The sequence below is a fragment of the Perca flavescens genome, chromosome 16 (assembly GCF_004354835.1).
Source record: "Perca flavescens isolate YP-PL-M2 chromosome 16, PFLA_1.0, whole genome shotgun sequence".
Taxonomy (NCBI): domain Eukaryota; kingdom Metazoa; phylum Chordata; class Actinopteri; order Perciformes; family Percidae; genus Perca; species Perca flavescens.
Window position 1 is genome coordinate 2,666,546 of NC_041346.1, and position 20,373 is coordinate 2,686,918.

A 20,373-nucleotide genomic window follows, 5' to 3' on the forward strand; every position below is an offset into this window, starting at 1 on the left:
ATACAAGCAAAAACAGATTAATATATAAGCAAGATATGTTATTTTTTTTTGGGTTTCAACACACACTCTAAGCAATGATATAGTTTGCTTTTCAAAACACATCTATCCAAGTGATTATATGGTTATTCTATTAATACTAACAACGTTATATATGTTGTAAAGCAAGGAATGACATAGATTCTGCTATTTCTTTGTTTTTGGGTTTTCATCTGACCTCGCGGACAACAGTGGTCAGGACCCACTAGCAGAGTGCAGCCAGGTTAATGATGACGTATTTATGGTTTCAGTCCTGCGACGGCAGCACCATGCTAAAAAACACAAAACAAATTGACACCTCGTACACGTCAGTGACCGCGAGCAAAAATAAGCTGTAAAAACGGATAATAGAAAGCGCAAAACAGCACTGCAAAGGCGACATTTTAAAAAGTAGAGCTCTAGGAAGGGATGCGGCCAGATGATCTAAATTGAGCAACTTTTTAATAAAAACTAGCGAGAGTGTAACGCCAAATGAAGACAATGAGACAAAGCTAGCTGGCAGCAGTGGAAAAAGGTAGCGGTCTTAAAAAATATTTTACAACGTTGCCTGCAAACCAGCGTTCATGTTTATGAATCAAACTCCTCCTCCTCCTCCTCCTCCTCCTCAGCAGCCACTAGTCCAGTTTGCAGCTAACAGTGACAATGAAGAGCCAGCACCAAGCAGCAGCCATGAGCCCAGAACTCCAGAGTGGGCAGGTAGGGTTGCTCATTTGAGTAAATATTATTAGAATTAATAAGAGTGTGGTGTAGATCTGCTCTATATGAAAAATGCCCTGAGATAATTAATGACGCCGGATGACTCAGCACCACATTAATGAAAGCTTTTTAAAAAGGGGAGATTTGTGCTGGGAATTATGACAATTTATAAAATGTGATGAAGTGTCAGAAGTAGAGCCAGTAGTGTTCATAGCTGCTGTCAGTGTGGAAGGCACATCTACTGTAAGCTGTTGTATCACAGCGTGTAAACAAGCAAACATGATCAGATTAGTTACAATATAATCACTTTTTATGCCCAAATGTTACTAGTGACCCATTATGCTTTTTATCATCAACATCAGGATAGTAAATATATAAAGACCACAAGTGAAAGGAAATAGAAATTTATATGAATTATTATACTAAGGACAAATAGATTAGGGTGAGGCTATTTGCACCCCTGGTACAATTAGCAGTGTATGCTATTTGTACCCTGGTGCAATTAGAAGTGTATGCTATTTGCACCCCTGGTACAATTCTTCTGTTCAACATCTACATGCTTCCACTGTCTCAGATTATGGAAAACAACAAAATAAGTTACCATAGTTATGCGGATGACACACAAATTTACATAACCTTATCGCCAGGGAACTATAGCCCAATACAACAATTAAATATGTGCATTGAACAGATTAATGATTGGATGTGCCAGAACTTTATTAAATTAAATGAAGAAAAAACGGAAGTGGTTGTTTTTGGAGCAAAAGAGGAACGATTGAAAGTCAGCGCTCAGCTTCAAACGACAATGTTAAAAACAACAGACAAAGCAAGAAATCTTGGTGTAGTCATGGACTCAGACCTAAATTTTAAAAGCCACATTAACATAATTAAAAAATCAGCCTATTATCACCTTAAAAATATATCAAGGGTTAAAGGGCTTATGTCTCAGCAGGATCTGGAAAAACTTGTCCATGCTTTTATCTTCAGTAGACTTGACTACTGTAACGGTGTCTTTACAGGTCTCCCTAAAAAATCAATCAGACAGCTGCAGCTGATTCAGAATGCTGCTGCTCGAGTCCTCACTAAAACCAAGAAAGTGGATCACATCACTCCAGTACTGAAGTCTCTACACTGGCTTCCAGTGCCTCAAAGAATTGATTTCAAAATACTTTTACTGGTTTATAAATCACTAAACGGTTTAGGGCCAAAATACATTTCTGATCTGTTACTACATTATGACCCACCCAGACCTCTCAGGTCGTCTGGGACAGGTCTACTTGTTGTCCCCAGAGTCAGAACTAAACAGGGGGAAGCAGCGTTCAGTTTTTATGCTCCACATATCTGGAACAAACTCCCAGAAACCTGTAGGTCCGCTGCAACTCTCAGTTCTTTTAAATCTAAGCTAAAGACCTATCTTTTTGATGTTGCTTTTCTTTAAATAATCTATTTTATTAACTTTAATTTCTTCTTCTTCTTTCTGCACTGTAACTTTTATTCTTATACTGCACTATCAATTTTATTCTTGTCTTTTAATGTTTTTAATTTGTTTATTATTGTTTTTTTAATTGTTTTCTAACTGCTCTTTAATGTTTTATGTAAAGCACTTTGAATTGCCCTGTTGCTGAAATGTGCTATATAAATAAAGCTGCCTTGCCTTGCCTTGCCTTACAATTACAAGTATATGCTACTTGCACCCCTGGTACAACTAGCAGTGTATGCTATTTGCACCCTGGTGCAATTAGAAGTGCTATTCGTACCCTGGTGCAATTAGAAATGAATGCTATTCGTACCCCGCCGGTGCACACAGCAATGTGTTCTATTAATACCCCGTCTGGTACAAATATCAATGTATGCTATTTGCACCCCTGTGCATTTACACTACCTTGGCATATATTTACACACAGTTATCCATACTACTCATGTATTACACCTTTTTGGAATATTATCGCCCTGACATTCTTACCCTAACCATAACCAATCCCACTCCTCTTGCCTAAACCTAACCAACCCAACCAGAGCAGGCATATTCATGAGTCTTCCCCTACCACCCTGCGTTCGCGAGCCCTGACTTGCGCAATTGCATGCAAATTATCCAATTCAAATTTAAAAAAAATAAGATCACCACACAGGGGAATCAAACTCCAAACTCCCACACCAAAGGTAAGCGTAGTAACCACTCACCTAGCAGTTCTTTCAGGAAGGTAAACAACTGTTTACCACTTGGTTTCTGCAAGCCTCGGTTGCTAGGTAACCATACTGTATACAAAAAAATAGGTACTAACTAACAAACTAACGGTTGTATGCTTTCACTGAAGACAGAAAGCGCAACTGTAGTATCCATTTTCCGCTAGAAATTCAATTGTTATAAACTTTAAAGACAAAACTTCCCTAATATGCCAGTTTCTGCGGTCATGGAAGATGAACGTCGGCCATGATTTCGGTGCACGCTAGCAACGTGTTTTTGTTGTTACGTCACAGGGTGTAAATAGCTCAGCTGTGTGGCCGAGGCTATTCGTACCGGGGGTGCAAATAGACACTCCGAATAGATTATGGTGTCATTAGTAAGTGCAATACAATGCATCTAATTCTTTATTTAATATCTGAACACTTATTTGCACAGAAACAGAATCTGATATTGTCATGAAGTGAAGTGGGCCGGTCTAAGGACTGAAACTCCAGGGCTGAAAATGAGTCCCAATCCGGCCCTGGTTCAAAATGACTAATTATATTATCTTCCATAGGTCTGTCGTAAACTATATGTGGTTTGCCTGTGCAACAAGTAAGGGGGACGTCGAGGTAAGACATTTGATTCTAATTTGATTCTTTTTTTGATAAACAATTTTTCTATGCTTATTGAGAATAATCGTACTGAAATGCCGGTGTTAAGTCCATTCCACACCATGTGTGTAATGAGCCTGAATGGACAGATGATGACGGAGAACAGCATTGGTGTGACCATGCTCCTCTAACAGCCCAGGAGCAAAAGAAGCGCATGTAGATGAAGAAGGATTCTGTGGCATTTCAAGACCTGTTATCGCTGGTCCTTGACAAAAGGCTTCTGAGAGACATGGAAAAGATGGCCCTGTTCAATATCTCTTCAATCATACTGGTGAGAATAGTTCCCCTTTTTTTCAAATCCTAATAATCATGTTTTAATTTGTTATATCCCTTCTCCCTTTCTCTTTTTTTAATTGCACACAGGACCGCTGGAAGTCTTTCACAGTGCACTTCTGAAATACCTCCAGGCATTTTCATTCCAGGGAATAAGGGAGAGATGGCACCTTGCCATCCATCCTGGAGCACAATAAGAATATTGTCAAGAGGAAGCAGGCCACAACCAAGACAGGTGTGTTGTCATGTGTTGTCTGAGTAGTATAATATACAAAATTAGAATGTTCACAGCTAAGGGAACGATCAGACAGGATGGCGAGCAGTGAGGTGCGCATTTTTTGTGTTGTTTCGTTTTGGCAGTAAGCGTTTGGTGCGTTGCTTACGCGAACATAACGGAAAAAAAGACTAGCAAAGTCAAACCTTAGTTCAGATTTTATGTTTAATTATATTTCTTATCCTTTACAGGATAAGCATGGTTTAACCAAGTCTTCTGCAAGAGATCCAAGCAGTGGGTCTTGAAGAAAATCTCATCTAGAGGGTTATGGACAGAAGACGCAACCCAACATTCAGTTCAAGGTGCCAACCTCCTCACTTGCCCTGCCACAGCCTGCGCTGCCACCCAACATTGCAGCTGTGTCTAAACCATCAGAGGAGGCTGCCACGACTTCTTTCCAAAGCCACTTCTGAGACTGACACCTTCCCATAGCACCTTCTCATTCATGGCACCTACCTCAAATTCCCTCTGCTACTCTTCCCTGAGTACTCTAGCTGTGTCAAATCAGATTCTGCCACCGCTGTTTATATTTCATTATGTATTTTTTGCTTGCTTTGTTTGTATATTGTGTCCTTGTTTATTTTAATGTGTACCCTTGACTAATATTTTTCCTTAGTGAATACAAAAATGTTTCTTGCAATTTCATTTCTTCATCTTACCCTGTACTCCTGTGTACACCAAATTCTACATTATAGACTTGTGGAAGGAGGCTGAATGGTTACTGTCACTGTGATTTTGCTTAGTTAGTAGTAGCTCCACATATGAAGTGATTTCCTCCAATTGAAATCACTATTTCTCTAGGCAAATACATACTCTAATGGGGCAACACTAAGGACTATAACAAGATCCACAACCACTGTGAGTTAGAATTTTTAATTAAAAAACATAATTTTAACAATTTCACTCTCATAGCTCATGTGGAGCTTCAGCAGGTTCTTTATAGCCACAGTACTGCCCGTCAGGTGCTGGATATCTCCATCGGATGTCCTGAACAACACAGGCAGGCAAAACAAGACAATAGCCTTTCCCCAATCTCTTGCCTTGCAGTACCCATTCCACAAAGTGACGGTAGGCTGTTATGCGATATTGACTACAAAACAGTAAGCACAATGTTAGCAATGCAAGTTATTTGCACCTACAGTAGGCTAACATAGATGTAAATATAACAATAGCTTAGCTGACTATGTGGGAAGAATGCTAAATGATAGCTCAGCTGACGTTACGTGGAAAAGGGCACCGGGTCTCCAAACTCTGTATGACGTGTTAGTAACAAAGAAAAACAAACAAAATACTCACTTTAGACTCAGGTGTCCGTTTGTCCCTGCAGGCTTTGGCTGGCGTTTCCAATTCACCTTCGGGATCCTGAAATAGGTTTCCAGGACCCCTCTGTCCATGTGTGGATCAAAGCTAAGGTGCTCTGTTACACATGCGGTGCCGTTTCCTCAGCCGATTCAGCGATTTCTTCCAGAAGAAAATGGCATTGTTGAAATTCACGACAGCAATAGGACTCTCTATCTGTGTCCATAGGCACACAGCAAGAGCACTGATACCACCAGCTCGAGTCTGCCCGGGCTCTTCCTCCTGACCGCCAGGCAGGTCTTGCTCCTCCTGCTGCAGCAGCTGCTCCGGCCGCATCTTGTTCCTCCATCATCTTGGATAGGAAGATGCCTTGTGCTGCCTTATTTGTTGATCTCTCTAAGGCTTTTCATACAGTTGACCACAACTTACTCCTACAAATACTTTTTAATATTGGTATGGATAGCACTGCCCTTAAATTTTTCCACAGATATCTTGATGGGAGACGCCAGTGTGTGAAAACTGTGAAGTGTACCGCAAGGGTCAATTCTGGGTCCAGTCCTTTTTAGCTTATAAATAAATTATATTACTTTTGCGCTAAAAAACTGCTGATGAATTGCCAAGGACACTTTGAAATGTAGACTGCAGGGCTCAAACCACCAACCTTCCAATTTTGTACACTACTGCTATACGCAGAGTTTGCGGGGGGCAGGGCCCTCCTGTAGCTGAAACGGGTAATTGCATTGTTTCAAAAATGAGTGGAATAATTACTTCTGGCATAACCAGATATTTTATAAATACTTTAAATAACACAAAACAACTAAATGGTGATAGGTAATACATCTGATATCATATAGGCCTACTGCTTTAGTAAAAATAATATTTTTTCAGGGCTCTGGCTCTCACCTGACAGCATTGTCGACGCATATGCAGGACGCAAAAAACGATAATTACTGTTGCACTAGTCTGGACATCTTACCCTGCCCATGTTGCAATAAATGTTACCTAAATACCATGTATATAAATTTGCTGTCAGCTTACTAATTGATTGTGCATTTTGTGAAGATTTGGACTTTTTATACGTTTTATTCCACTTTGTTTAAACGGTGAAGTTCACCTTGTTCACCTGTTTGGAGCTGACTGGTAAATGTGACACGCGTAGTATAGGCCTTGCTGGATACACAGTGACTCTGTTTGTGGATCTACTGATCGCTGTGGATTACTTTTTTTCATGTCATTGGATTACGGCAAAATACTGATCTTTTTTCTTAACGTGTCTTAACGTTTTATGGTGTGATTGCGCTTGGTTTCTTCGTTTGGAGAGGCATCTCAACAGACTGTAGGTCCAACACCGATTGTTCACTGTTACATTTTAGTTGAATTTAAGTGTCAGGGAATTCCGCCACCATCTGTCTATTGTGCTCCAACACAGCCGTGCGGCAATTGGATTTCATAAGGGCAAATTGTTAAATTGTTACAATGTAATTTCAAATCTGCTTTAAAAAATAAACATGTTTATTTAGCATGTTTCTTTTGTCCATATGTGCTCGTGCTGTGTTCCCAGGTCTCAGCTGCTAAAATGAGTGTTTTTTTGTTGCCCCCCCTGGCTCAAATGTCAAACTCCGCCTATGACTACTGCTCTACCACCTGAGCCGCCCAATGAATCATTTCATTCAGACCGATACAAAGCTCTTCAAGATGCAGCCAATGGACCTCTGATGCTTTCCACAAGTGCTCTATCTTTCTACGTTTTCCGCATAAACTAAATTCACCTCCATTGTGCTGGTTCTTAGTGGATCTCAGAGACAAATTTCTAAAAACCTCAACAAATAAAACTATTTGCAGTTACGCTTGGGTGTGTTCAGATCGTCAAGTGTGGCTTTAATGCTTCTGCAGCAGCTGCTCTGACCTCCGTTAGCTTAAGTCTCAGACTCACAGTCTGTAATTACATTTTTAACTTCTACCAGATTAACACACACACACACACTCAGACCGTATGCCCTGGGGAACAGCACTGCCCCCCCTGAAGCTGCTAAGCTACTTTTAATCATCTTTACAATTGTCAAGACCAGCAATTATGATGGAGGGAAGATGGTTATTTTAGAGGTAGTTAACACTTGTTCACCTCCTACTGGGAGGACTGGGAGGGAGGATAAGAGAGATGTAGGAACAGAAAGAGGGGGAGTCAAACATAGAGATACAAAGAGACACTTTCTCTCTTACTAAAGCTTGTGGGGGAGGTTGTTCTATGCAGGTAATTTACATCCTGAGTTCTGATTGGACAGTTGTTTTGCCACGAAACTGGTGTGCAAAAACAGTAGTCAATTTACAGAGTGATGTGTTTCCACACATTGTCGGGATTATCACACCGCCTCAAACCATAGGTCAAAACGCACAAGTCGGATCTCCGGTTACATGTGAGCTCTGCAGGGCTTGTAAATTGATGCTGATTTCTTTGATGTAAATAAACCTTTATAATCAAGAAACAGTGTCGGCGGATTCCTCTCCACACAGCAACGCAGCATCGCTACAAAATACACCACACATGATTGGCCACCGCAGCATGACGTGGGGTTGCGTTTCTCCAAAAGTTGAGTCGACCTAAACTTTTCAAATCAGGAAGGCTGCGTTTTTTTGCGTGTCCCCCCTGCAGCAAACCCCGCTGCAGGCAAAAACGCACTACCTACCTACCTAACCTACAAATTAGTTCATGCATTTGCCCCCCAGTACTTCAGACCTCCTACACCCCGTGCTGGGGCCAACTGTCCTCGGACACGTTTGCTCACCATTTCCCACATTTACACGGAGAGGTGACGCCCCCTGCTATGGCAAGGCCGGCTGCGTGCGTCCATGCATTCCATTTGAACGGGGAAGTGGGAATTTATATGTTCCAAGTCGGATTTCAGACTCTGAAAATTGAGAGAACCTCACCAACCAAGACCAAAGATGACCTCAAAATCCTGTAGTGAAAGCTGTAGTAATATACACTATCCCAACTTCTATCTGTGGACATCAGTGGACAATAAAACTGCATATGGCGTTGTTATCCACTGGTATTTTGCTAACCTGGCTATAGCAAACCCCACTGTGAAATAATGGTTAATTCTGACTTGTTGTACTGGAACGCCATGAACTCAGGTGTGACGCCATTCCCAGCTCAAGCTTCCAACTTCCGAGGCAACTGGAATGCAGCGTCAATCAGTGCAACTGTGAGCACCATGCTAGTCTCCCAGGAGTCTTTAAGATCTGGCTCTCTCTCTCCTTTCTCCTGGCAGCGAATTCTGTTAGGTTGGCTCTAGCCTTGTTACTAGTTTAGTTTTTACACTGTACAACACCTTTCACTAATCAACTAACCCCTTATCAATCTGCCAACCGACTGATAACCCTGATTAACATTCCTTATATTTAGTATGCTTTTCGTGCACGTTCAGTAATACGTTTTAGCTTTCGGTTGAAAACAGATGCAGATTAAAGGTCAATACTAGGGGGAGATGGACTCTAGTTTATGAGGACACCCGCCAGCCAATCAGAAACCAGGATTTTCTGCAGTGTAACTCATGTTATACATACAGTACACACTGTGAAAGTCAGAGTCACAGCAGGTGGGCCTGTCAGCAAGAAGACAGACACACACACACACACACACACACACAGTCTCATTCTCTCACTCTGTCTGTCAGTGTCAGTCACACTAATAGGGTGCTGTCAGTGCGTCAGAGAGAGGGGGAGAGAGACGAAGTGGATGAGTGTGGTATCCCTCTGTTGTTTACCTGATTGATTTTTGCCAACAGACCCCCTCCCACCACACACACACATAGTGTATCTGGTCCTCTGGGCTCAGTGTGTCCAGATGCTGACTGTTAGAAATTTAATGAAGATAAATCTGGCTGATACTGAACTGATAAGCCCCGCCCCTTCCAAATGGCCCCATCTCTCCTGAGAGACCCCTCCCTGTCTTTCCTGAGAGACTCCAGCTTGGATTTATTTTTATTATCATCGTCTGACAATAGATATTCTCAAATAATACTCAGATGACAGATTTGAAGTAGAATAACAAACACATTTCTTGGTAATGGTATCAAAGCAGATAGTTTGGGTTGTATTTGAGACATAGACATGAGACACATATTTCAGTTTTAGGAATGAGAAGCACTAATTAAATTATTAAAAATGATCTCACATGTATTCAGCTGAAAGAGTCTGAACCTGTGCAGCTTCCCTTGGAATTGGTATTCACAGTCACAACTGTGTGTGTGCGTGTCCCTGTCTTGTAACCCATCACATCATCTGTTCGTTAACCTGAGGCCTTGACTGCCAGAGGCGACAACCTGACACAACACTGTAATGAGTCACTTCCTGTCTACAACACATATTTCTCTCTCTCTCTCTCTCTCTCTCTCTCTCTCTCTCTCTCTCTCTCTCTCTCTCTCTCTCTCACACACACACACACACACACGCCTATATTACCAACAGTGGACTATCAGGCTACACCGACAAAGTGTGGACTTCTATTTCTGGTCATTTAAAATATACAAAAATAGAAAAGAACATTTACTTGTAAGATTTTTATTTTATAATATTACTGACAATAGGAATTTTTTAATGTTTTTTAAATAAATTGCCAAGAGGGGACTTGCATCCCTAAGCGATGTCTGCATATTAAAGAGGGGAACATATTCTGAAGGGAAACTGTCTGCAACCATTCTTTCAATGATTGTTTCATTTCAAAGATTGATAATTCAACTTTATTCAAACATTTCTCTGTTATACAAATATTAACCCTTGTGTTGGACCCGAAGGACAAGACGAGGGTTAAGAATTAATCAGGCCATTTAAATAGAGAATAAATAATGTTTTACCTGCAAATCAGAAGTAACTTGACTGCATGCACTTATATCAAGGACTGAAGTATTACCAATGAGTTATTGAGAAAGTAATGCAACATGTTTAGTGTGCCTTCTACTACATGCAAACTCTGTTCCAGTGTTGCAATGCTGAATCATTAGACAAATGTCATTTCATCTTGTCTGTTCACCAATAAAAATAAACTTTATTTTACAAATATTGCGTCTATCAGAAAAAAAGTTTAAGTATTTTTTCCCCATGACACAATTTATATGTGCATTTCTTAGCATTCATTCTTGCGAACAATGGAGGATTGTCTCAACTCACGACTCTGGCAAAGTAATGATTATGTTGGGGACCAAGAAGCTGGTTAAACAGTGATTTGGCTCAGATTGCGCTGACGGCAGAGACACAGGGAAGGCAAGACAAAGGATCTTGGCCTACATGTGAATCCCAAAGCCAGTTTCACCAAACTCCTACAGGCAGAGTCGCCAAGATGGAGAATCTACCTTCACCACATGCTAGGCAAGGCAGACTGGTGGTGAGACAAAGAACTGCTTCACACCTGTGACAAAGTTGCAGTTTTCCCATTGGCTGTCAGGCCTTTGAATGCACCACCCCGCCACTAGGAGGCGGAAGAAGGATAAAAGCTGTCGGCTTTTGTGCTTCTTTGCTTTTCACGGTGACCCAGGTTGCTGACAAGAAGCACTAGTCTGGGCTAGCTAGCCAGCATCACCTTGCTGGTCGAGTTTAGTTGAGCTGGGACAACTTTATATCGGTCTGATATACAAAGGGGATCCGAGGAAATACTGGCCGAGTATTCCCTCATCTGCAGCGGGTTTAATCAGCCTGGATTCAAGAAAAGGACGGCGTTCTGTTTCTTGTTTGGTCGACCTGGATCACGTATCGTCCCCTGCTCTGGACGAAACGGATCGTTAACCTCTGGCGAGAGATTAACTGACAAACAACGCACACAGTAAGGCTGTACACAGTTCTGGGCAGACGTTAGAACTAGTGTGTTTTGGTTTGTTTATTAATGAGCAAAGGGTTTGCTACCGCTTGTGCCATTAATGTGATCTGATTGTAATCATATAATGGTCCATATATGATTATTAATCTGTTTTCTGTGAATGTATCAATAGATCACGATACCGTTGATTATGTTGTGTTAAGTAGCTGGGTATAACTGTAATCGCTACCTGCTAAATCACTCCTTTCACAGAGTTTAGTTACTGTCCGCGAGATAATCGCGATGAATCAGCTGTTAGCCACTGAGCTGGCCGTTATCAATATCTAAGATCAAAGTGTTTCTTTTCTTTTCCTCCTTTATTCTGTTCCTTTTACTAACACACACACGTACATATAAGCTAGCTACGTAGCTCCCGAGCTAACGCTGCTATCTTAACCACGTGGAGTTTGTATAGAGCTAATAGGTGACCTAGCATATGGTATAAACGTGCGCGTTGTCTAGCAACCCCCACCTCGGCTTCTTCAGCCCCTCTCCGTGCACCTAGCACCACTACCACCCTCTTGAGGCTAAATAGTTTTGTGCAGCTCACAGGAGTAGCCATTTTTGGAGTTTGGAGTTTTGTGTTAGAACTACATTTCGACACCGCCCCTCCTCTTCACTCACTCACTCTCTCACACACACACACACACACACGTGTCCACAACACATGCTGTTTTGTTTTTGCTTTGTTTTTGGGTTGTGATACTAAAAAAGGTATAGAAGTTTATTATGGAAGGATTATTGATTAGTTACTGATAATTGTGACGTTAATAAATCTTATTATACTTAATTAGCAGTTGCTTGTGATTGTTTGTGTACTTGTTGTAATAATTGCTGGCTAAAAAGGTCCGTGCTCGAAATCACCCCTTCCTTTGTTCCTTTTAAAGGATTTTCACAGAAATGAGACAGTTCCACAGTTTGATTATTGGTCCCTGACTTGCAGGGTGGTGCCCCGTTTTGATTGTTTGTCGATTTGATACAGTTATTAATAACCATATTCATAACTTTATTAATATTGATAAAACATCTTCTGATAATTTGCCAAAGATCAAATCTGTACCCTATGGGAATCCAACAATTAGGGCTGGGCATCGTTAGAAATCTTTCGATCCGGTACCAATTTCGATAGCTCAGTTTCGATGCCAGTTCCTCGACGATACTTTTTTCGATACCATATGTTTTAAAATCCATTTCAACATCAACAAAAATACATTAAACACAAAACTTTTCTTTTCCACCTTAATTGTGAATTAAAACAGTTATCAAAATTAAAAACTTCTGGTAACACTGCTCACTCAGAGTAACATTAATAAAACTGGTTGTGCTTTTTCATAGGGGTGCACCAGTCAGATACTCAGGATTGGCAAAGAACAAAGACTTTTTAGTGCAAACTACATAATGACACAAACCTTTAACAATAAACTTGGTGACTGCCCTGTTGTTAACATTGAACTAAAGGAGAACTAACTTAAGTGCAAAGGAATGTAATTGAATTTCCTTGTTGCTGAAAGGTGCTGTAGAAGTAAAGTTGCCTTTCCTGACAACCTCAGCCTGTCAGTCAGTCATCAGGGCACAGAAACCACTGTTGTTCCTGCTTGTGTAAAACAACAGCACGTGAACGCTTTCGGCTCGCCATTAATATATTGCAGCAAACGCTGTCTGCGTGAAGTTTTGAAAAACTGTAACAATACTTGAAACCACTTTATCGGCATTGCCTTGACACCTCTGCGCGTGCGTGTGTCGGTTGGAGCTCCACTCTGTAAATATGCAGAGAGGACATAAGCTTACGCTTACACGCTCCGATGCTTTTGGAACTGAAATTTGGCACCGAAAGATAAATAATTTTTCAATACTCCCAGCCCTAGTATTGATCTTCCTCTGCAGAGACAGAGCAGGAAACATTTACAAACGAGAAAAACATTATAATACGTTAACTGAATCTTATCTATCAAACTTGTCATATTACTACTGACACTGATAATGTCTTTTACTCCGTTTTTTTTCTTCATTTTTTGTTACAGGACAGAACCCCTATAGCAAATTGCTGTCCCCAAACACCTGATGAAATTAACATCTCAATAAGTATTGTCAGTGATCACCCAGAGATTACTTAGGGTTTAATTACATAACCGGAGGTGGTGAAAATGCATATAACTGTAAGCAAAAAGTATTTCAGTTAGAAATGTATTCTGCTTTTATTTGCAAATTAATAAATACATTGTTTCTTTATTTCAGACCACTGAGCAAGAACTTTCCATTTCCCTGGATATGTCAGATGATGACGAAGAAGAAAAACAGGGAGAAGAAGTAGCAGGAGAAAAGGAAATAATCCAAGGAAAACCACCTTCAAAAATGCCAAAGGCAATGGTAGACAATATCAAAGTGAAAATGTCCTCAAAGTCAGAACATCAGAGAATCTATGACAAAAACTACTGCCTATACTGAGAGAAGCCTTATGCAAAAATCACAAGACATCTGATGCATTCTACCAAAGTTGAAGTGGCTAAGGCATTTGCAACGAGGAAAGGAACACATGCAAAATCTTGCTTTCAACAAAATGAGAAACATTGGAAACTTCCACCATAACTGTTCTGTCCTGTCTTGTCCTCTGGGAAAGGACAAATCATACTAAAAAGGCAAGCAACCTTACCATCAACAGTAACAGACTATCTGCCTTGCAAGTTTTGCTTTGCTGTATGTCAAAACAGACCTCTGGAGGCATCAAAAGTGTTGCAAACAACAAGTCAACAAGGATGGACTAGTAAAAAGAAGAGTTCAGGCAAGTTGTTCCTTGATGTTGCCAACAGACAATGCAATTTCCAGCGGACTTAAGAAAGTTCTTGAAAACATGACATACAACACTGTAACTCAAGTCTGACATTCTTATCATTTCACTGGGAGAGAGAATGTTCCTCAAAAACTGAGAAGTTGGACATCAGGCAGACATCAGGAATAAGATGAGAGAACTGGCAAGACTTCTTATTTTGGCAAGGAAAATCGACAAAGACATTGTCTTTTTGAAGGATTTGATCAACCCAGGGAAGTTAAACACAGTACTTGAGGCTGTAAAACAGATGACTGGGTTTGTTCACTCAACAAACCGATTCTCAGTTCCCTCAACTGCACTCAAACTGCATCATTCCCTTGTGAAGGTGTCATATACAGTATTTTGCAAGGAGAAGCTCTACGTCAAGAGGAAATTGTCTTAAAGGGAAGAGCAGAGCAATTCCTTAACTTAATTGAACTGGAATGGACGACACGTGTCATCCAATGCACTGAAATAAAAAAAATGGAACAGCTCCCAAATCCTGCCTCTATCAGAGGACATCAAGAAGCTCCAGGATCATTTGAAATACCTTGAAGAAGTCAACAAAAAGCTCTCATTGACCATCCTTCACAAAGTTCATGGAATGAGCTCTCTAAAGTCACGCTGACACAGCTGATTTTTGTTGTAGTTTTTGTTCAATTCCTCAATTCTGCATTTGGATGCAAGCCTCGCTATTTCCCTGACAGAATGAACTGACCTAAAATGGACCCAGTAGAAGTTTTTGAGACCTCTTGCAATGAGCCTCCACTCCAGCCTGCTGGTTCTCAGCCAGCACCCCAAGCAGTTAGCCCCGTGTCTGCTCCCCGGTCTCCGGTGCCCATGCAGCAGCCCCGTCTTCCAGAGTCAAAGCCGCATTTTCACCCCTTGGACTCTGGTGGTGAACAGATGATAGTATTTTTTCGCTGTTTGCATGAAGAGGACCCCGCCTTTGCCAAACACCTCATGGAATTTCGCTGGCAGGCTACTGTGCGTGAGTTTTCCCTTTCTGTCTCCAAGCCTGATAGCTTCCAGCAGTCAGTCAGTTACCATGCTTCCTAGCCGGTGAGCCTTCAAGACTCTTCGTGGCCAACCAATCTTCCGGAGTCCCTGCTGACCGGTCTCCCAGTACCCGTGCCGTCCAGTGAGCTAGAGACTGTGCCGGTGTCCGGCGACCCAGAAACTCCTACCCCCAGTTTTCAGTCAGCGGCCCGGCCGACTCCTGCTCTCCGTGTTCGCCGCCGGCCTTCAGCGGTGTTCCCCCGGTCCCCGAGCCTATAGCTCCCGCAGTCCCCCGGTCCCCGAGTTCCACCGTCCTCTGTTCCCGAGTCCTGCTGTCGCCTGTTTCGCTACCGTTTTTGTTCCCCCTTCGCCCTCTTCTGTGGACAATTTTTGGGCTATCTGGTAGCCCCAGGTTCTGTGAGTTTCTGTTGTAGTTTTTCCTGCTTTATTTTGTAATCTGTTTTCTCCCTTGTCGTGTCTAGTTTTACTTCCTGCGTTGTGGTTTCCCACCTGTCTGATTGTCTGCCCCGCCTTGATGTGTTTCACCTGTTCCTGAGCCCTTGTGTCACCTGTCTCTGTGCTGTCTTTGTCTTGTGTCGGTTCATTGTATGTATGTATTTGTTGTCTTGGGTTCAGTATCTAGCCTTTAGTCTTGCGTCGTGTCTTGTTGTCTGGCTTCCTTGTCGTCAGTTCTTCTGGATTGTTTTTGTGTGTGCCTTGAACATTTATTTCATTAAAAAAGCAAGACAGCGGCTGCTGCTGCAAAAGAGAGAGAATTGGTGTGGAAGAGGTGCTCGAGTCAATGCGTACGCATTCACAGTGTATTAATTTTATATTTAATCACAGTTAACTTATAATATTACTAGTGAAAACTGGAATTGTATTACACCTATAATTTCATTTAGGTGCAATCCTGCGGGCGAAAAAGTAAACTATACTAATCCCATTCTGAGGCTGCAGCACCATGATCATTAATGTATAATGATGTATTTCTTTTTAATGGCTCTACTGTCCAGGGAACACTACAAAAATGTTTAAAAAACGTTTCAGAGCGAGTCACACTTTTCTGATGGCTCTGCATACAGTGGCTTTACTATTACAGTATGATCCGCTACACTCTTGTAAAGAAAACTGCCGTTTGCAAAAAACTTAATGCGATAAAAAGAATCTGCTGGGATGTTAAAGCCTGTCCACGATGGTTGATGTTCTCAGAGGGAGGAGATTGAGAGAAACTCGAGGTTTCTTGAAGAAAACCTGCTCCCGACCAGGGACTGGTCACACTGGTTTACAGACTCAGTTACCATAGTAACTGACTCCGAGGTTAAGTTACCTCTCTTTCTGGAACGAAAAACCCAGAGTTTCCCTCATCTCAGGGTTAACAAACTCAGAGTTTTCACTAAATCTGCTTTCTGGAACGGGCCTCTTAAAAAGGGGAGAAATAATCACGAGAGTGATACGGTGAGGTTTCCTCACTGAGAAATTTTGTGCAATGAGGAAAAGACCTAGCCCGACAAGCCAGACCCACATCCAGATGTAGGGTCTGGGAACTCACCATTGACGGAGCTCGATCCGAGGGGCGGGATAAACGGTTGTCTTTCAAATTCCCTCTGCACGCTATAGGATAGCGCTACAACCAGGCAGAGCAACGAAGAAGGTAGCGGAGCTAGTTGATAGATTAAACTTTTGCTGTATCCGGTCGGCAAAACTCCGAACACATCTTCCTTTTTTAAGAATGATTTCTGTGCCGTTCTTTGTTCTTTTATCAAAGAAAAGCTGAACTCCAAGTCTTCCAGAAGACCGCTGTTCCCAGCAGCAGCAGCCATAAGCCCCGCCCACCGACTCTATACAAAATGTCATTGGCCTGACCAAAATTTGGTTTTTGCAGCTTGAAAGTCAACGGAGAGTGCCTAGACCCCCCCTGGCTGCCAAATAAATTTGCTGCCACTAGGGGGAGTCTAGATTTCTAGGCTAGAAAAGACCATGGGCGTTTCTCAATACCAAGAATGCAAACTACGGACTTGTGTTCTTGGGGAGAACGTTCTTGCTGGTTGTTCTTGGAAGAATTAAATCGCAAGTTCACAAGCACAGAAAATGCTGTTAACAGTTTGAGACGATGCATTCTTCCTGAAATGAGCTAGAAAAAAAAACCACAACAATATAACCACTTTGTATTAAAACAATCTCCGGACAAGAAAACCTCATAATGCTACAACTATTGCAATAATATTGAAAAATAAAACTAATCGAGCTTTAATTTTATTGTTTATGGTTTAGCTCAAACACCCCTTACTTATTCAAAAGAGTGGAACGCTATCCCTACTATTATTAGCATATAAGTTTAAGTCAGTTTAAATTAAACAAATAAATAGGCATATGCACTGGTGTGTCCTATGTGTTCCTATTAGTGTTATGTGGAATTATCATTTCTATATTATTGTAGTGCACTGTATATGCCCAGGGAGATGGAAATTAGAAATTCAAATTACAAAGGTTGGTGTCTCCCCTTTAGTCTACATAACATGTCATAGCATGTTACCACTTTATGTACAACTTTTCATTTATCATAAAGACTGAAACTCAACTTCTAATAAATCAGAAAACAAATACACCAAAAATATGAACTAACTACAAAATATAATGTAGGTTATAGCATATGGCATAATTTAAACAAGTCTCCCGAAAAGAAACGGGTGTATCTCATAGACTAATAATATACAGTCTATCTATGGTATATCTCTCCTGTGTGTGTGTGTGTGTGTGTGCGCTTGTTGAGTTTAACTCCGAAAAGACAGTTAACCACATGTGTTGTGATATTTACACAAACGATCTGAAACGGCGAAATAAAAGCCTCTTATTTACGGGACCGGTCTAAAAGACCTCCGTCTTACAGCGGGATCTCAGAGTGAGACTGTCCGAGCGCCGAGCAAGCGGCCCCGGCAGGCGCAAGCTGGCGGCCGCGTCATTTTATGAAGCTCCGAAAACTCCGAAAACTTTGGAGCAAATTGTCAATTCGGCAAAGATTTTCGCAAGACTGCCTATATTCGAAATATAAACCGTTCATTTCTCGCCTAAAATGTTCTCAGAAGTGAATTTAGTGATGAATAAGATGGCGAAAATTGTTAAAAATATCCCATTTTTGGGCTGTCTATGTACTGGAAATCCAACCATCATTGAATGCCGAAATGAATGCTGGGATACAGGTGCTGCGAAGTTCATACAAGTTACCAACCGATGTATCCTCGGTAAATGGGCGTGTCAAGAATACATCCAGGAATTTTAACTGTTCTTGGCAAAATGCGAACTTGTGTATTGGGACAGTACTTTGGCAACACGAGATGACGTTTCACAGGGACACAAGAACACAAGTCAATAGAAGAACACATATTGGGAAACGCCCCATGATTTCCCCAGGAACTTGGGTGGAGACCAAAGCAATCGATCTCAGGCTCATAGATTAAGAGCATTTAGTAGATCACAGATTAACACTTTTACCCTTAAAGTATGCACCTCAATATAATGTTTACACATTCTTCTTAGAATTTATACCCTTTGTATGCGTTACAGATTTTAACTTTTTAACACAATTATATGAATTTTTAGCCTCGTGAGACCGTCCTGATCTCACGAGCTCCATTTTCCACTCGCAGATCAGTCTGGCATCTTGAGGCAGAGAAATTTTGGAGCCGTTAGCCAAACGACCGGGCCAATCAGCGTTGGTTTTGAGGTGGGTTAGGTGGTGATAGACCGATGGTTTATCCAATCAGCTAACCAGTATTATCAGCCAGCGGTACCCCTAATTCTGTTAGCCGCTCGCTAATGCTTTTTTTCTCTTGGATCCTTCTTTTGGAATATGGTCCGAGAACCTGAAATGGTGACTTTTATTCCTAAATTCTCGTTACACAAATGGCAAATATCCTTTGCCGACATGTTGCTTGCATGCTGAGCTTACGAGCTATGCTTTGCCTGCAGCAGCAGGGGCGGGCTTGTGGTTGTATTTTCATACGCTTCGTGGATCTGACTGGTTGATTTGGCCCGTCTATCACTAACATAGGTGATAGACAGATGGTTCATCCAATCAAATAACCAGTATTCCGCCCCTTCCCAAAAGTTCTTCAACGGAAAGTTCCCAGATGGATATGCCGAGCAAATGCGAAGCAATCCATCTGGCGGAGTCAGGTTAATGAACTTTATCAATCTCTATGAACTAGTACGGAGTGCATGATCTTTTTAACCCGAGATATTTTAAGATCCTCACATACTATGAACTTACTAATACCTTTTAGTGTATTTCATTTCATTTTTTTTTATTTCATTTATTTTTATTTCGTACAAAACAAAACATATATATATATATATATATATATATATATATATATATATATATATATATATATATATACACACACACATACAGTTTGTACCCATATATATAGATACACATACACATATGCTTACAAACCCATGCACACACACATGCACACAAACACCCACACACACATAGATACACAACACACATACATATATACACACACACACACACACACACACACACACACAACAAAGTGTGTAGTAGCACACAACGGGAAAAAAAAATACATACAGTGCTTACAACTAATATTAAAAATACTATTGCAATTTCCAATTTCAAAAAAGAAATAGTCCGAAAAGGAGCAGGATGAAGCCGAAGCTTGTAATGTTTCCTACCCCTCATTCACCCCAATTCGTTTCTTCATTCATCATAAATTCCCACAACAGGACAACCAATATACACAACAATACTTCTCCAATCCCTCACGATTCAAATCCTTTGTTCATCTATCTACATCGTAGGTAAGTCAACAACATTTTCGCAATCCATCACCGTAACAATCCGCACACCAACACCTTCCCAGTCATCTCTCTGCCTCTTCATATCCTTTTAATAAAGTGGTTTTATATAACTTTTTAAACTTTATTATATTTGTACAATGTTTCAGCACCTGGTCTAATCCATTCCACAAACTCACCCCACCAATCGTGATGCACATACTCTTTAGAGTTGTTCTTATTTTAAGTTTTTTAAAGTTTATTTGTTCTCTCAAATTATATCCAACCTGTCTTTCCATAAACATTTTTTGTAAATTTCCTGGAAGTAAATTATTTCTTGCTTTGAACCTGATTTGTGCCGTCTTAAATCTAACCAGATCAATGAATTTCAGAATATGTGACTTGAAGAATAAAGGACTTCTATGTTCCCGGTATCCAACATTATTTATGATTCTGATTACTCTCTTTTGTATTGTGCATAACGACTGTAGCTTG

At 41.0% G+C, this 20,373-nt stretch overlaps 1 long non-coding RNA gene across 1 annotated transcript; it reads left to right on the forward strand.

The window, feature by feature from the left end:
* The first annotated feature begins 674 nt into the window (after nucleotides 1-674).
* On the forward strand, nucleotides 675-3,807 carry LOC114571460 (uncharacterized). The gene is made up of 3 exons (XR_003694648.1): nucleotides 675-732; nucleotides 3,474-3,528; nucleotides 3,620-3,807. It is a non-coding gene; the product is annotated as an uncharacterized LOC114571460 (long non-coding RNA).
* Nucleotides 3,808-20,373: the final 16,566 nt, after the last annotated feature.